This window comes from Neopelma chrysocephalum, unplaced genomic scaffold (assembly GCF_003984885.1).
Source record: "Neopelma chrysocephalum unplaced genomic scaffold, ASM398488v2 Primary Assembly neopelma1_147, whole genome shotgun sequence".
Taxonomy (NCBI): domain Eukaryota; kingdom Metazoa; phylum Chordata; class Aves; order Passeriformes; family Pipridae; genus Neopelma; species Neopelma chrysocephalum.
Window position 1 is genome coordinate 14,021,700 of NW_020897809.1, and position 18,704 is coordinate 14,040,403.

At 43.0% G+C, this 18,704-nt stretch overlaps 1 protein-coding gene across 3 annotated transcripts in view; it reads right to left on the bottom strand.

The window, feature by feature from the left end:
• The window catches only part of FOXP1 (forkhead box P1), a 345,834-nt gene that overhangs the window by 326,113 nt on the left and 1,017 nt on the right, over positions 1-18,704 (bottom strand). For all 3 annotated transcript variants that reach the window (XM_027700822.1, XM_027700816.1, XM_027700819.1), the window contains exon 2: positions 9,789-9,916. The gene's annotated coding sequence lies outside the window, so the exon portion shown is untranslated. The remainder of the gene's footprint in view (positions 1-9,788; positions 9,917-18,704) is intronic.

Genomic DNA, 18,704 nt, shown 5'->3' on the forward strand with positions numbered 1-18,704 from the left:
GAATGGAATGTTTTTCAGTTGACATTGATTTTTCCCTAAAATAAGTCCCCCAGAAAGGAAGCCAATCACACGTGAGGCAGTCCAAGAGCTGAATTACTCTACTCCTTCTCTGAATCATCAACAAGTGTTGTGTGCTAGTGCATGTGTGTGTACAAATGCACTGCAGCTTCATAAATTCCATCCTCTTATACAAACCAGCAGTTACACAATTTATTCAGAATATTAAACTAATGATCCCAGCAGAAATAGCACTGATATTTCATATTTTGGGTGACAAGACTTCAATAAGTAACTTTTCTAAACAAGAAGTATTTCAAAAGAAATCATTTAGCTTAACTTGCCCTCAACTTTTCACAAATACAAGACTCAATGCTGAGCCTGACTATACAGTTTTCTATGTAGGTCAAGGACAGAAACAGTAAGAGCGCATTTACTTGCTTTTATGTTTCTTGTTCAGTATTTCAAGAGTATAAAGAGGACAGTTGGTTTTATTACAGTTTCAGAAAGAGAGACGAATTAGAATTAGTGCAGAATTAGCTAAAAAAAAACCACAAAAAACTTGTTACTTTTATTAATATAAAAACTGTTGCAAAGAAATCTGTTATCAGTTAAGATCTGAAAAATTACATGTATGTGTCCTTCCACTCCTGAAGAACTCAAATTTGGCTCGTTCTAGCATCTTATGGTTAATCTTCCATATTTGAAGCAAAATGCATTCCCAATAGGAGGTTTTCCCAGACCAGTCCTGCAGCACCCACAGATGGCCCATTGCCTTGCTGGACAATGGAGAGCTCTTGGTCAACACTGGGTTTTCATTTTCCACATCTCTCTTCCACAACCACAAACTGGATTTTACCTTCATTGTGTCTTCTGCGGTGAGGACTTTGCCCAACAGATTCCTTTCTTTTTTACCTGCCTCCAAGTAGCAACAGCCAGCAGCCAGTCACATCCTTGTTTCTAAGTTAAGAAACAATTCTGATTCCTCCTCCTCTCCCTAATTATTGCTCCACGATCGATTTGTCGTATGCCATGCCAAATTCGCACCTTAGCTCCTCACCTCTAGTCATTAAAACTCAAACTCTCCTCCCATCTTCTCCACAAACGACATTTCCAGCAAGCAAGCTACTGCTTACACTCTCTTACCTCTTTCTCAACTGAAACCAGCTCTACTGAAAGGCTGAAGCATATTTAGCCCTCCCAGCTCTCTGCTTGTCTCTTTCTTTTATTTTACATGGTTCAACGTTCACATTCTGCTCTCATTCTGCCTTCTCTCCTCCTTTCTCTACCCCGGTGCTACAAAAAGACATCTTCCGTGACACCTTAAAAAAAAAATAAAGGTCCCTGAATTGCCATGACTTGCACCGCGTGGTATTTTCAGACCAGCCATTTGCTAATGTTGCAAACACAATTAGGAAGTCAGGGAAAGAGCTTACAGGAGCAGATGAAAGCTGCAGAGATAAAATGGAAAGCTTTTACCTGCCAAGCTCTCAGGTTAGGGTTCTAGGTTGCCCTCGGATTTAATAAAGCTATAAAAGAGCCATGGTCACATTGCTGTGAATATCAAGCGTGGCTTTTTACATCCTCCTGTAGACATGGATTTTTGCTTCCACAATCTGCAGGCTGGTAACCATAGGTGGTTTAAATTCTTGGTATTAAAAAAAGCTCAGAGCATTACTGACAATTAAAAACAGCTTTTACACACGCACAATAACGCTTCTCATGCTTTAAAAAAATAATATGCATATCCATATTACCATCATAATAAGTGCCACAGAGTGACATGATATGATTGAGCATAATGGCTCCTTTGGAGCCATTATGGTCGATCAGTAAATAATACACTTTTGAAATTGTCTAACTACATATTTACACTTGTCAACTCTCATACACTTCAGTGACAGAATTTAAAAGAAACACTGTAAAAAACTGTAAGAACATTAAACCACAAAAACATTATGCTGAAGTAGTATTAAGGTTTGACTTAAACCCACAAAAACATGGAAATTTCAGGTTAAGGCCAAATCTCTAAAAATGACACTGTCTTTAGCTCACTGAGCTGTGTCCCAGAGGTCCAGGCAAAGCAAGGGATGAGGCAAGGTTGGGAAGGAAGGCAGGAGACCATGGGGTAATGGTGGTCTACGTGAGAATTGAGCCAGTGTGGAGGGCTCTGGGCACCAAATTCATGGGTAAGAGTCAGCCCACCAGCAGCACTTAACTGTTCAGCAGGACATCATTTTACAGTATTTTATAAAAACAAAGCCTGGGCCTTTCTCTGTTTATTCAGATGAAATTCCCAATTAAGTTGAGAAAAATCAGTCTTCACTTATTTCAGAAGAGGCCCCACTGAGACACTGGGAGTTTTCTCTAGCTGAAACACATGGAGAAAAACTTCAGGCTTTGACCCTAAAAAGGCATTGTCTAAAAAATATGTTAAACAAACATGACAGTGAATCATTAATATCCCAAAGATTCACTCCATGTGGGGAAAAAAAAAACTGGGAAGCAAGATGTTTTTTCAACAGTAAAATAATGGGCTTGGCGATGTCTTTTTTAATTGATAATTTTGTGTCTCTTGTTCAGCTGTAGTCACTTTTGCTCCAAGCAGTGGTGGCAGCAACTTTATTGGTTCCAGTAGAGCTCTGCTGAAAACAATAAGCATCAAGCTCCCAAATGCCATCTGTCTTTCTGTGAGGGTCACATCCTGCTGCCCTGGAGTCAAGGGGATATTGAATGCTTGGGAGATGTCAAGAGCAGCCCCAGGCCCAAAGCACCTCCTTTGCAACAAAAGGACCCCAAACACTTCAGACTCTCTGCACTGAAGTCCTGAACCACACTTTAAAAAGCAATGATGGATATTTTCCTAGAGCAAAGGTCTTCCTTTCATATGTGTCTATATCTAGATCTATCCCCTTGCTCAGATTTATCTATTACCCAGTTTGTGAGAACAAAATCCATAAAGGCTTGGCAGGGCAGGCTCTTGAAGTTGTTTGAAGACACAACCACCACACCCCTGTCAAGAGGGAATTACAGCTCAGTTTTATAGTCAACTCTCCCCTCGACTGGCTGATGACAGAGCAGCCTCCCTCTCCGCTCAGCATCTGGGATTTTACAGCCGCTGTATATAAATGGGATTTTCATGACAAACAACTCTATATTCGGTTTTCTTGTATATCTGAACATGAGGATGATCTCTTAAGGCTCTGCTGGGGAAGAAGTATTAATGAAGACAAAGAGTATTTCAGGCTGTTTCCCCCAGGAGCATTATCATGATGACAGTATAAAGACTTTGTCCAACACAGGTACTTTAAGTCTGCATCCTCCTCCCAAAGCAGCTCTCCAAGACTCCCCTATGTGTGACCCTCACAGCCCCCTCCCCACGCCCAACATCCCACCACCCCACAGCCACCTGAAGAGGACAGAATCTGCCATCAGCTCGTAGAGCTTTCTCTAGTCTCTCATTTCATAAGCCCTCCCTGGAGATATTTGCTGTTGTCTAAATATTATAAACCACAGTACGACAAAGACTTAATAAACCCTGTTGCCTTTTCACTTCGTGCAGCGTCTGTCTCCTCTCACCTCACCTCACAGCTCATGCAAATGTCAGAGCAAGAACAGTTTTTACATCTCCTCAGGTCACCCCACAGTGGTATCAGCAAAGGTAAACAAACCACTGAAGTCTGGCTATTTTTATTTCAGATGGCATGTAAATCAGTGGATGAAAGCTTGGAATAAACTGGCAATATGAGGGCAGCTTATTTAAGCTTCCTCCCCCAGCTCAGTGTTTCCTTAATGCAATATTGCTGAAATAACCCTACAGTAAGGGGGGAAAAAAACCAACCCAAAGAGATATAAATATTTCCCCCAAAGTCAAAGACACTTTTTCTTCTAGATGTCTGGCCAACTCTTACAGAAAGGGAAAAGCATTTCCCTACCAAAGGCAGAAATCTTCACCTGTAGGAACTCAGGAAGAGACCTGACACCATCCTGAGCGCTTGGGATGGGTACTAGTTTCATGTGGGACACCCCAATGAGGAGACCAGACACTACAAGGGCTTGGGATGGGCACAAGCTCCACATGGGACCCCCCAATGGAGCAGAACCTGGGATACAGAAGGTGCTCAGTTCCTGCTGTACCACAGACACTTCTCAAACAACAACCAGAGCAAGAGCTTCCTCCCAGAGCTCAAATCAGAAAATTACTGGTCCCGTGTAGAGCTGAAAGCCCCTGGAAAGATGGGTTTTTAAGAGCAGGAATTCCAGCTGCCACCTAATTGCCTGAGCAGTGGGTGCCCCAAACCCACAAGCTCCTCATGCCATTATCCCCTGGCAGAAAGATGTTATGTGCTCCCACTCTTCCCTTTCTGCCTCCTTGTTTAAAGCTTTCTGGCTTCTGGTGAGGAAATGATTCTGCCTTGCTCCACCTTTCTCTCCATCACCTTGCTGTCTGTGAGGGCTGGTGAGAAAATGTTTCCGCTGCTCTTACATTTCCACAGCATCCATTTCTGAGGCCCTTATGGGAAAAAAAAAGGCTGTCTCCCATCTCCTGCTGGTGATAGTTTTATCAGATAATAGCACGAAGCAGGAATGATCCTGTAAAGCTGTCACCAATACCCAAAGGTGTCTGAACTGCAGCAGTGAGACACAGACCATGCCCGCTGCATTCACCCACCAATGGGCAAAGCATGAGCAGCACCCAAGGGACCTGCAAAGCCTGTCTAGTAAAGAGCATATCACTGCTTTAACCTGCCAGGAGCAGTTGTTTGGCTTTTCCCATTTTCTGCCTGCGCATTGTAATTTTTTGTATTTTATTTTAAGTTAAAACCTGTTGAAATTCAACAGCTCCAGACACAGCAGTGCCAAGGAAAAGGAGCCTCTGGTCCCTGAGAGGGACTTCCTTCCATGCTGGCTTGACACATAAAATCGGTTTCTTCAATTATGTCTTCCTTCTTACCTAGATATGGTGGTGTGAAAACATAATAAAATCTTGTGGGGAAAAAAATTCAAGGAAGCTGAGAAATTATTCTTCAGATCGCATTTAGAGGCCTTGGTTCCCAAGTGCTTTAATACCAAGGCAGCCACTTTCTCACCCCAGTTCTGCCCCTGTGCCACACCAGCATGTACAGGCTCTCACACCTTCCCAGAGCACCAGCACCTCCATCTCCAACAGCCTAAGAACTGTCCTGTTCAATAAAAAGAGGTACTGCAACCCAGAACTCCAGCTACAAACCCCACTTTGCGCTGTTAACATTCTGCATCCAACAGATGCAGGTGGTTTACAAGAGTTTGTCGTACACACACTTGCAATTTGTGCAAACTCACAACTTCACACACCATGTGACATCTCTGCTGTGCCACTCCTGGTTCGAAATACACCTTAAAGCATCTCAAGTATCAACTAGGTGATTTTAATTATGCATTCACAACTTCTACTGAGCCAAGATGAAGCTTTGAAGATAAAATCTCTGCTCGGGACATAAAGTTCATCACATTCACACAGCAAATTCTTTTTCTGTTATGTGATTTATTGGAATAATGGATATTATTTGTATGATAAAACAGATTACTTGAAAAACTGTCCCAAGAAATCATAAACATAGAAAAGTCAGGGCTTGTTCTACTACTACCACAACAAAAATTCTCTATGTGTTTTTCTAAATATAAAGGAATGAAAACTATTGCAAATTTGGTCAGGACAGAGGTCTACAATAAAGCCTTAAATTTCGGTGTGACAAGATTTTTTTACTGAGAAGGCGTGAAATCCCCCTCTCTCCTGGTGACAAAGAAATGCCCCTGATGCCCCAGGATGTTCAGGACATAGCCAAAGTAGAAATAATTTTCAAAACTAATATGTACACGGAGTAACATGGTTAACATCATCCAATGAATTTAGATCCACCTACACGGTATAAATATATCTAGATAAACTGTCACCTTCAGCAGAATTCATTAAAATAATGTTGTATCTTCCTTGTTAAATGTAATTTTTTTAATTGAAATTTAATCTTACTGCATTATTTGGTAGATTTTTAATTGACATTTGTAGTAATTAATTGGTAAGCATTACAGCTTTGTCTGAAGAATTTAAAACTAAATTTGACATCGAGATTGGCCAGCCACTGCTGTGAGGTGCCTGCTGGGAGCATTTCATCATCCTCCCAGCCCCTCCTGCTGATCAGAGGTGGGAGATGATGGTCTCTTTCTTACAGTCATGAATTACATTACTAATGTATTCCATTACCACCACGCAAATGTCATGTTAATTCCTGATCATCATCAAGTCATACAATGGTTTCCACGCTGGCACCCAGCCAATTAGCGGTGTGGAAAAATATTCCGCCAATTATATAACTTGAATTAGGTTAAGGACTCAAGAGAAAGCAAAATAAATGCTTTGAAAATACTTCTGAGATAAAATGTAAGTTGACACTGTCTTCATGTGCTATAGCCGATGTTATACAATCTGATAGGCAGCTGCCAACATTCATAACTGTTTATTAAATCTAGCCTCTCTTTATGGTGGCAGCTAAGATCTGTATTTTTACCAATATTAGGTTCATTGTGTTATGAAAAAAGACCAAAATACTTAGGAGCATTCACACCAGCTTATAAAACTTACATTATGTAGTTTATTAAATTGTTAAAATTACTTCTTCTCTCCTCCCCCCGCCACAGAGAAAGTTCCACGGACAGAAAAGTTTCAGGAAAACAAAGTCTTTCAGTAGCCACTGACGCTTTAAGGAGCAAGAGGGATCCTGCAAGGACAGAAGTGGCATCTCCAGGCTGCTGCCACCTCTCCCAACAAGCAGCTCTGCCAGGGGGATGCTGGGCTTGGCTCCTAGAGCTCTCCCTACTCCCCCCATCCCACTGACACACAGCCTGGGGGAACCCACTCCTGTCCCGGAGCTGTGGACAAGCCCCTTTGGCTCTTGTTCCCTGGCTATTGCAAGAAGCATCATGGGCAGACACAGCCCTCTGGGTAATCAGGAGCCAGAGGAGAGGCCTGAGGTAGAATTGGGGCACCCTTCCACAAAAAGGACCCCACAATCCTGATGGAAATGCCTCCGGCCATGCAGGGACACGGCAGGTTCCCAAGAGCACCGAGCCCCGCCGGCACACGCTGTGCCGCCAACTCACTGCACCACCAGGTTTTTAGTACCACCCCATTATTTTGATTTGTTCTGTTCTTAACTCAATTTATCGTACAAGCATGGTTATCTCCAATTTAAAAATGTACACAGCACCAGTTCCTCGACTTTAAAAATGTATAACTATGAGCAATTTGTTAAAACCTTTTACCGTATCTTTCTGTCTCATTTTCCGAGGTGCTGCAATGAGGCAATTCACTGTTCTGGCTGCTTACCCTAGATGACCTTTGCCTGCCATAAAATGGTATACAACTAAACGCTCTGCTTTAAATAAAACCCTTGCCTCTTCGAAGGGCCCTACGTATTCAGTCAACACAATCAGCAGAAACCACATTTGGTTACTCAATAAGCTGGAAACTTTTAAAACGCGTATGGCGGTGAATGAATTCCTGACATCACCAGGAACACTTGAGCGGGGAACAAGAGAGACTGCTGAGAAGTGGCTCTTGCTGCAGCTGGAGAAAGGATCACTCCTTTAAGCTGAACTCTCAAGGAAAACGAGAACAAAAACTGAATTAGCTCGACATGTACCCTCTGCAGTCAGCACATTGCTAGGCAACTTACCATCTCTTGATAGAATTATGGTGGAGGGCTGGTCGTACATCAGGGTTAAGATGAACACAAGCACCAGTTTGGGCCAACTGCTCCTTTCCAGTGGGAATGCTCAATGCTTGGTCATTTCCTATTATTATTTTGCAGTGTTTTCTAAGCAGCTAGAGAGAGTCTAATGCATTCAGAAGGTATTTTAAAGCTATTATGTGACATGAAAATTTTAAGATAACTGGAAGTAAGTGAATTTCAGAAGGAACAGCACGAGTCTTTTTCTTTGTTCAAGCCAGCATTTGGAGAGAGTTAACAATTCTTCTTCTCATTGCTTTTATTTTTTAATAGTGAAGGTATCCAGAGGGCACACTACTGGAACACTTTGTCTTTTCTCCAGATGCTGGTTGGCTACAGCTTCATAACTCCGTAACTCAACCAGGTATTTTAAGAGGATGCTTCAAAACCTCCCAGTCCTTCCATTTGCCAGCAGTGAGACCAGACACAAAGTGTCATTACAGGCACTACCATGGGGCTATGACAGTACCCAGTGATGCCACACTTCTCCTGTGCCAGCCTTAGAGGAGCCTTGATCTTTAATAGTACTTGGATGGTAAGATTCACACCCCAGGCACTATTTACACTTATTAAAGAGGCATTAAGCAAATGCAGAGTGCTTTAAATCGAGGCATGTACCTTGCATATAACCCCACATTTCCCATGCATACTTCATAGGCACAAAGAAATAATTAATTACCTAACCACCGTGATTAAAATCAATTGATTCATATGCGACAGAGCAGTGAGAAATTTTTGCATGACTGGAGAAGTCTGGAATTGGTCCCTGTTTGGGGATCTCAGTCATATCAGTGAGGTTGGTAATTCAGACATGAAGGAAATGGTAAGAATCCCTCTCCTGCATGCACACTTTGAGCTGCCATATGGGTTTATTCAACTGTTTACTACACCAGTCGGTAAAAACTGAACAGCTATTATAATCTTTGCTAAATGACATGGTAATTATGCTACCTCTGGAAAAAAAGAAAAAAATGGGAACTTAAAAAAAAAAGAAAAAAAAGTCACAATTCACTGAAGTGTGAATTTCTCAGGTTTTATAATCTTTGAATTGAAATGCACTTTCCAACACACAGAGAGTTATTAAATATATAATAGAAATCTCCATTTATTTTAAAAAACAATTTGTGCTCCCAATTCCTACACAATTTAATTATGCAGATTTCCTGGGTTTGAAAGATTTCTTACATAGACCTTCCAATCTTGCTGTAAAATCAGATGATTCTGGTTTTCCTAAACTAATATTGCCCCTCCTCTCACCCCAGTTACGAAGGGAGGCAGTCAGGAGCAGGCAGGTGAGAGGAGAGGGCTTCAGTGCCAGGTTGCAGTGGGGTGAGGACGGCTGGGAAAGGCACAACCACCACTCACATGGCACAAAAGGGACTGAGAGGCTCCTCAGCTGATAATCCCACTGGGAAATGAAAACTGGCCATTAACAGAGAAGGGGCTGCTCCATACCACCCTCTCAAGCTTGACCAAAATTGGGTATTAGAGGCTTGGTCTCCCTGTTCCTCCAGGCTGGAGGAGCCTCCAAGGCCAAGCTGAAGCACGTAAGGCAACTCTCCTGTGTACCAGTGACACCATTTTGTCACTGGGATGCAAGTGCAGCAAACAGTGGAGCTAATTATTTGTTGGCAATGGCTCCTTTGAGAGTCCATCATGTGACACATGATGGCAAAGGGACCTCTCCATATTCATATTTAATCATGACATGCATTGCCCACATAAGCATGTTTAGACCCTGTCTATCTGCACGGCTTCAATTTCAGGCCTCACAGTTCATAGGATTTGATGGGATGAAGAGAAGAAAGGAAGGAAGGGAATATTTTTTCTGTATTGCCAATACTTGGTATCTCTGCTATTTCATTACAATGAAGGTTATTTTGGTGACTTGCTATTAAACACAGACAATACAAAAACTAAACCCAAACCCCCACCATATTAAAAAGGGTAGAAAAGAGTGAGGGAAAGAGAGTTTGTAAAAAAGAATGAGTGAGAGTTGCTGCAAACTCAGGTTTGGAGACTCACCAGTTTTACTTGCCGGCATCACACATATCCATTCATGACTCAGGGCAAATACAGGAAAGGATCAAAACCCTTCTCATGGCAAATGTGTCTGGAAGCCGGAGTCACTCAGAAAAAACGTTCTCAGGAGACTGAAAGACAAAAAAAAAGTTTTAAAACTTCACTCAGTTAGAATCATATCAAAGCCTATCGTTTTCCTTTGAAAATAAAAGGTGGTTATAAACCCTGGAGGTGGGGGGAGCATTATAGGAGCATGTCTATGTATCAAACATTATCACACAGCAGACTTTATTTGGCTTTAAATAAAACCAAAACTTACAATATTAAGAAAGGTTTTTAGAGACATGCTTATTTCACATTTGCAACGTGCTCCTCCGACAGGCGAGCTTATGTTCCTTCTAAATACCAAAATGTGTCACCATCCAAATCCAGATTCTGCTCAAAAACACTGCACTGAGCACAAAATCCAGATACTTTAACCTACTTTGCATTATCAAAATATAACACTCTCTGAATTTCTGAACTATTTACTCTCTGTCTTCACTCACTGCATCCTGATAAAGCCTTAACAAAATGTAGAATCTCTTGTTAGCATTAATCTTTCCTCTGAGATAAGGAAAAACACATATAAAAACTATTTGATGTTCAGGGTGGAAAGGCAAAATTTGCAAACATCAGTTAAGAAATACCAATTAGTATTTTTTTTCCCCAGCTATTAGTAACACAGATTGAGCTTAAGCTTAGCTCAGAGGAAGCTGCTCCCTGTACAAATGAAACATCCATTTTACTAATAAGGGTATTTTAAAATAAGATGTATTAATATTTTCACTGATAAAGTATCTGCACTGAGTAACAACTCATACTCAGAAATACAACCAGAGGTGTTCCTGGGGCTGTTCTGCATCACACCCGTGAATCACATGGGATTTAAACAGCAGGTCTGGTGCCTGCCCAGACTGGAGAAGGGCACTCATTCCCAACAGATACATCAGCACTGGAAGACCCTCTGCTCCCTGGACCACTACACAACAGGATCTGCAGCAATAAATCCCAGTGCAGAAAACAAACTTTGCAACGGAAGAAACTGTCCTGAAGGACTGGAGCGAGAAAAAACATGAAAGCAAAAACCATGTGGTGCTTCTGACTCCATTCCCAAACTATCTCCTTCCATAGCATCCACAAGGCTGTTCCCAGCCTCCCTACATCTACCAGGGCTCTGACAGGGGCAAGTACTGCCATCTCCAAATTAATACCGTGGAGTTTATTATTTTGGCAGCCCACTGCTGCCTTCCTGAGAACATCTGGAAGCTTCTGTCTTAGCAACAACTGCATGAAATTTTTTAAGACAAAATTCAGGTACTTCTCTAGCCCTGGGGCTTTCTCCTGTTCTTCGCTGAATGCAATGCAATGGCTCAAAGATCACAAGAGTTCAGAAATCTAAATATAGGGATTATGTGACCCTATTACAAAACTGTGCTACACAATAAAAATAGATCCAAAAGGGGTTTTTAAACAGCATTTATGCTAAACATGACTTCTTTCTTGGAGACTCTGAAACACCTGCAAACCAAAAGTGACCTGCATCTTGTATCAGTTTTATTTTATTCATGAGGAGCAGAGCACTTGAGAGAAGCAATGGAGCAGTGTCAGAAACACATATCCGAGCCTTGCTTTATTGCTGTGCTTGATGACAGATATGCAGATGGGTCTGTAGCTGAGCAAAAAACTGCATCTACATATGTTGGGGCAGGATTTCTCCAGCTGACCTGCTGCACCACAATATTCAACTGCTTAGTGATCTCTATCCATGATATGTCTGTGGAGCAGGAAAGTACCATTAGCCCTGTTTAGAAGATGAGGAATTGAGGCTCATTTTGGCTAATGCTTGCTAAAAGAGTTCATGTTTGAGACTTTTGAAGCAAAATTATTGTCCAAATAATATATTTGGTCTGAGGCAGATGAGGGCTACAATGTACAGAAGCACTGTCCTCACCTCCAGATCACTCTTCACCTTCGCATCCCTCCTCAAGCATAAGGAATATCTTGGCACTGTTTTGCCAACAAGGAGGTTTGAAAGCTGGGAGAGCTTCTACACAAGGAACAAGAAATAGTACTGGGAGTAGGTAGATGTATCAGGCCTGAACTCTGACAGTGCACCTGGAAAACTGGATGCTTCTTGCACCATCGAAAACTGACCTCACCATAATACCCCACAAAACATTTCTTCAGCCAGGTTTCCCAAGGGAACAAAGCTTACAGGATCACCATGTACTTTCTGTGCCCAGCCCCACCTGCATCTTTTGAATCCCTCGGATTAATGGGAGCAGAGAGCTCCCAAAGACTAGTTCTCACAGCATTAACTCTGGGGTTTGCACCACTGGAGGCCTCCAAACCCATTTGATCAGCTGTCTCCAAGAGCCAGCTGGCTCACTGGCAGCTCCAGGCTGAGCCCAGCACAGAGGCTGCCTGCCAAGGAGGGAGCCCAGCATGGCCTGGGGGCACAGAGGCACTTCCATGGACCTCAACACTGGAGAACCTGTGGAAACTACGTGTACTGCTGAGGGGAAGGGTGGAGGAGGGAGAGGAACAGATTATAGATTGGTTCTGATAAACTGAAGCCTTTAATGATCTACCCACACACTCGAGTTCGATCTGGCATTGACAAATTGAAGCTTTTAATGATGTGCCCACACATCTGAGTTGGCCACTCCTCTTCTACAACTTTCACAAAAATAGCGTGCTGGGTTAAAGACACAGAAACTCTAATAATGCTGCAACATGAGTAAAACTCTTGATCACTCTTTGACAAACCTTCTCTCCCAAAAGGTTATTTGATGGGACCTCCAACACAGACCTTCTGTGCTGCCCTGCTCTCATACAGATTCCTCAAGGGCTACAGCTCAGTAAGGGGCAATGAGATGCAGCAGCTCTAGCATAACTGAAGTATAAAGTCAATCAAACCCTGAAACAGGAACCTGGGCTTCATTAATTCCAGCAATCACAACGTTTTTATTATCACTGTATTAATCAGAATAGGAAACCTATTAATCTGCCCCCAACAAAAATTAATCTTCATAATATTGAACAGATTTGAAAGACAAGTTTTAATATTTCACTATTTAAATCTCAAAGGCAGAGGCACACAGCTCAGACAATCTGGCAAATCACTATGGACTTCATCTCATCAGCATGAGGTCCCTCACCTTTCCCTGATGCTCCCAGGCCCTCTTCCTGCATCTCCACCAGGGGTCTGGCTGCTCCCGGGGCTTTTGAAGGAACTGGGAGCATCATTTCATACATCAAACTGCAAAACTGGCTGCAGCCCTTGATGCACTAAAGAGCTGTCAAGAGTTTAGGCTGTGACCTAAGGAACAGCTCAGTGCATCACATCCAGCAGTGCCTGGAGGGGGGCACAGGCTGGAAGTGCCACCCCTCGCCAAGGGCTGCCTGGGTGCAAGGGAGCTCTGTACAACGGACAGGACCCACCTGACAGGCAGCTGATGCATCACCGTGTGCTCAGGGGAATGAGAAGAGGTGCAGTGGGGGAAAAAGGCAGGCGGCTGCACAACGAAGTATGTGAAATTCCCGTGCTCCACCGGAGCGAGTCAGGAATTGCTACTTGGATCTGGCCGGGTTACCTGCGCCTGACCTTCATCGGTGCAGCAAAACCTCCCAAGCCATCACAGTGAGCTGCAAAACACCCCACTGCTACCAGATGGGCATCAGAACAGAGCCCAGCCTAAAGAAGAAAATGGACAGCAGAGGAAAAGTCCTCATGAAACAATAGCAAGGAGCCCCACAAGTCAGAAAGAAAGGGGCTGAGGAAATAAACAGGAATGACGAATGTGACTGAAAAAAGAGGAAAATGGCCCAAAGCATCTCCAGATCCCCATGCCCTGCCTGGAGTGGGTGACACGGATGAGTACATGGCTGCAGTTCCACTGCTGCTCTTCCACCACCATCCTGCCACGGCAATTCCTGATGGACACATTATTCTGTCACTTGGCCAAATCTCTTTAAAGCAGCTTTCCCCAACACACATATACACATATATAGATACACACACACCTCAGGATTATATCTGGCACAATCAGAGCCTGATCAAAGGCAGAACTTCAATCATCTCACGCACGACTCATGTCAGGCTGTTTACTGACTGCAATGGAACTACAGAACTCTGTTTTAACTAATGATTTCTCAAAGCCATGTTGCACAAAAGAAAACAGGTTCAACTTGTACATCAGTGCCTAAGAGACCGCTCCAAAACAGACAACTGTATGAAAAGTTGTGCCCATGTATACATATATACAAAACTGTTTTTAAGTGACTGTTTTAAATTAGGATAAATCTGTGTTCCACCAATTAAGCTTTGAATGCACGGCTGATATCGTTCGCTATTTTAAACAAGCGGCATAATAAACCCAAAAATTCAAATATTTTAGAGAAAATACTTGGAGAGTTGAGACATTAATTTTGCCATATACAATCTGTTTCACAGGGATTTAAAAAGCGTTATTGCCACCCTGGGTACATTGGAATAAAGATGAAACACCATCCTTTCCTATTTACATATTAAAAACTATGTGCCTTCTTGATACAGACTACCCAGCTTGCTGATACATGACTCTGTTAAAAACAGTACAGCCTGCCTAGAAAATGCAAAGCCCCAAACTAGATGTGTCCTTGCACTCTAACAGGTTTTCAGTGGAAATAAAATGTACTGCTGGCTTGTTTATCCTCCCCTCCAGTGAATGTCCTGGGGGAGTGGGGCCAGAGCAGCTTCCCAGGGCTCTGCCTAACCATGGAGTTGTTTACCAGCCACCAGCAGCAAAATAAGGGGAGGAATATCAGCTGGAAAGCTTTGGGATATCAAGATGTCTACATCGGGGGGGAGGAGGACAAAAAACCCTCCCAAAACAGTCAAACAAAACACATTCTCCCCCCCCGAAAAAAAAAATCAGAGCATCCTTATTCTTTTTTCTATCTATTTTGATTGTAGCTTGAGATACTCAACAATTTCCTAAAATGCATCAATACAGATAAAATTTCTTGCAAAATAACCTTTTTCCTTCCCCCCCCCTTTTTTGCCCCTCCCTTTTTTCCTCTTTAAATGAATTGCCATTAGAAACACATGCCCGAAGCATCCTTAAAAAGACCACAAAGGCTGCTTGCAAGGGGAACTTCACTGTGCCGAGTGGTAACATTTGTTCTCCCCTTTCAGCTGGGATCCACCTCAACTTTTTGATGTTGGTTGGAGCTTTTATTTGCAAATAGAGCAGAGCTGTTTGGGACAGAGGGCTCCTCCAGAGCATGCCATGTGGCCTGCACAGATGTTCCTTTTATTCCCCTGTCCCACAAGGCTCCGTGGCTCGCTGGTGTTAAACAGATTACGCAAGTAGAACACTTGATTTTGCATGTCCCCCTTTTTTTCCAACAGTTGTCTAATTTACTCAACTCATGCTGCCATCCCCCTCCCCCACATTCACTATAGAAAACATAGAAAAAAATGTGGCTGAAACGAGGAAGTTTCTCCTCCAAGACCAGAATTTGCAGGAATGCTCAGCATCTGCAAACGAGGCAGAAATGCAGAAGAACAAAACTTACTGGGATAGTAAAGTAACCAGCACATTAGCCAGGTTATACTAAAAAAAAAATCATATCCCAGTAACATTAGCTGCTACAAGTATCGTAATCTCTCGCCCTTATTTAGATGTCCAAATGAGAATTGAACTTTTTCCAAAAAAAACCCCCAAAAAACACCAAAACAAAAACCTAACACCAATTATGGGTGCTAAGCATTTGAAAATCCTCGAAAATCTGGCCTTCAACTCGGTCACAAAGAAAGGGCTTAATATCCCGGCTGTCAGGCAACCCAATCAACAACTGAAGTCAATGGGATCTACACAGTACCTTATTAAAAAAGAAAAACCCAGAGCCTAAGAGGCCCATTAAGGAACTTCAGCTACAGGGAGACAACCTCGCAGCAGAAGACAGCAGCTATCCACAGCTTTGTGCATCAGCCACTTTGCTCTCATGCTTAATTTGATTAATCGTTTTGGTATTATCCCCAATTAGAAAAGTGTCTAACATGAAAAAAAATTAAAAACCCCTGATTTGAGCCTAAGACTCAGCAGAAAACGGCAGCTACTGAACATGCAACTACTTGGGACTTCTGGCATTTGCCAAGGATACAAAATTAAAGCTAAAAATTGTGGGCAAATACAAAGGCATTGGTGTTCCATCCAGACTGCGGATTATGAATTTTTTTTTTTTTTAATAAACTGAAACCGAATTCCAGATGTTGAAAGTTGGGAAGTAAAAACTGCTTTAGCTGTAAAAACACAGAAAGGTGAGACAAAAATTTCTGCTGAAATATAATGAATCAGGGATGAAAGTGCAGCCCATGCAGCCCCTCACCAGGAATGGGCTGGGACAGGGATTTTTCCCCTCTGTGTGCCAAGCCAGGTAGTGGCATACAGGTTTGTCCCAAGTTTCTTTTAATAATGGACAGACCGGAGCAGAAATCCCTGGGAACTCCTGCAGCAGGGAAAGGAATGAACTTCCCCTTCTGCTGCTGGGGCAGCTGAACAGAGCCCACCTGGACCTTCCAGCACCCACATTTGCCTCCTGGCAACCCACAGGTGGTACCTGGCAACTCCACCTGTGCAGTGACACGAGGGCAGGGGGGACTCATGGATGCAATGGACGTGAACTAGTACATCCCACAGAGACACACAAACCCATCATTTTCTTCCACCAGAGTCCAAATAATCCCTGACACAGCAGAGCCACATCTGAGGCTCTGGGATGTTCTTCAGCATCCAGATACAATCCAAATTTGGATCCGCACGACTCGTTCTTGGTTTATTATATGGGCTTGATCACCACCAACACTCAGGAATTTTGAAAGGAGAATTCAGAGCAGTAATTTGAGATCACTGGTTTCGCCTCTGTTTATTTCCATCACAGCATCCACAATGCTACAGACAAACATACAAAATCCAGAGCATCCCGCTGCATCCCACCAACTCCTTCCCAGGAGAGACTGAGTTTCACCCTAAAATTCAAGAACAGCAGCAAATGTTTGGACTCTGATAAGAAGGGGAATATTCATCAGCATACTTCACTAGTGATGCAGTCACAACTTGCAAACTTAGTCACAGAAATATGACTGAACTTGTCTGCTACCACACAACAAAGTACCGTCTAGTGGTTAAAATCGGAGGACATGATTCAGGAATGCAAGCCTTTTCAAAGAAGAACTAAAACACATGATTAAGTGCTGTTGAAGTCAATAGGCTGATTCAGAGACCAACTTCTGGAGCGATGGATAATACTCCCCACATTGCCATATGGCTCTCAGTCAAACTTCCTAGAAGCATTTGCTAATACCGGGTTCCACCACAGCTTTTGGGAGGCCTGCTTTTCTTTTGCCCTTTTTTTTTTTTTTCCATCTTTCTTTTTTTAAACCTACGTCTGGGATAATTTTCACCCACTCTGAAGATCCTCCAGGCTCTCACTGACTGAGAGAGAATACGCAGCCGTGATCACTGCGGGGTGGTGCAGACTCATGCAATAATTAATAGCCTCAAATGAAAAGTTATCTATAAATATAAATAAATGCAAGAATGTATTATATAAATATGTGCCATATAAAATAAAAATGCAAATGTATAATCCAAAGGCACTTTTTGTGGTGTTTAGTGAAAGGCACACAAGCATGTTACAGTGATGAAATCCAGTGTGTGCATCTTGGCCAGCTGAGGGATCTCTGCAAACAATCCCAATCCCACCTCAGAACTCCCAAGCCCGCTGCCTTCATGAGCTGCAAATATTTCACTTTTCCTGCCAGCTCCCTCTTCACTGCTACAGTAAAATACTCCGTGGCAGGTTTGCTATTTCTTATCCTTTTAATCTATACTGTGCACAGATAGCACCCACTTGACACAGCCTCCTGCAAAGCAGTGACACCAGCACGGCCACCAAGGCTGACCCACGCCAAGCAAACCACATCCTGAGGTTCTCCCTAACTCCTGGGAACACCATCCAACAGCACCTCCTGCTCCCCAGCCATCCCTAATCCTGCCAACACAAACACACAGCAAACCAAACCTTTTAGCAAGATAAATGGCTACCCAGCACCGGGCAAGCTAACAGTTACAGCAACTTGGTTACAGTCTTCATTTGTATTTATAAGATGGGAACAGGAAGGGGGACACCCCCTGAAGAGACACCCGCTGACTTTCATGTCCTCCCCAAGCCATCCAACTGGAATAATCCACTAATTTTGCACATTTCCTAATCCTTGCAAAGGCTGAAAACTTGCTCTTTACATTTAAGCACAGAAGAGAAGAAATAAAACAAAAGCCCAAGGAATTCTTGTTGGCTTTTTGAAACACTTCATAGATAAGGCGTAACATCATTTTTAAGCAGTTTGAAAACACCCTGTTACTGCCTACAATTAAATAAATGTAATCGCAGCCTAAGCCAGCCCTCCCGGCCATCTGTCTTTAAGGCAATGGGGAAAGAAGAGGCGCTACAACGTGCAGTACTTTTTCTGGCTATTAAAGTGTTTCTCCTTATTCAATATCTAAATTAAATCAAATGGAGTATACTAAGTAAGCCCATAAGACACAGCGCATGATGCAAGAGTCTTAAAATCCTTATCTGCTGAGCACTCCAGCTTAAAGGCTGATGTTTTATGTTCCCCTGCAGCGCACGGGGATCCTGCTGGCTTGGCCAGACTAGGAAAATAAGCTACGAATGACCAAATGCAACTGCAACTTGAAAAGTAGGAACCAAACCAGACACAACAAACCACAGAGCAGCCGCCCCAGCCCGGCCCGCGCTCGCCCAGCGCTGCCGCTCCCTCCCCGGCTTCGCAGGGCTGCTGATAAGACGCTCCCGATCCCAAGCCCA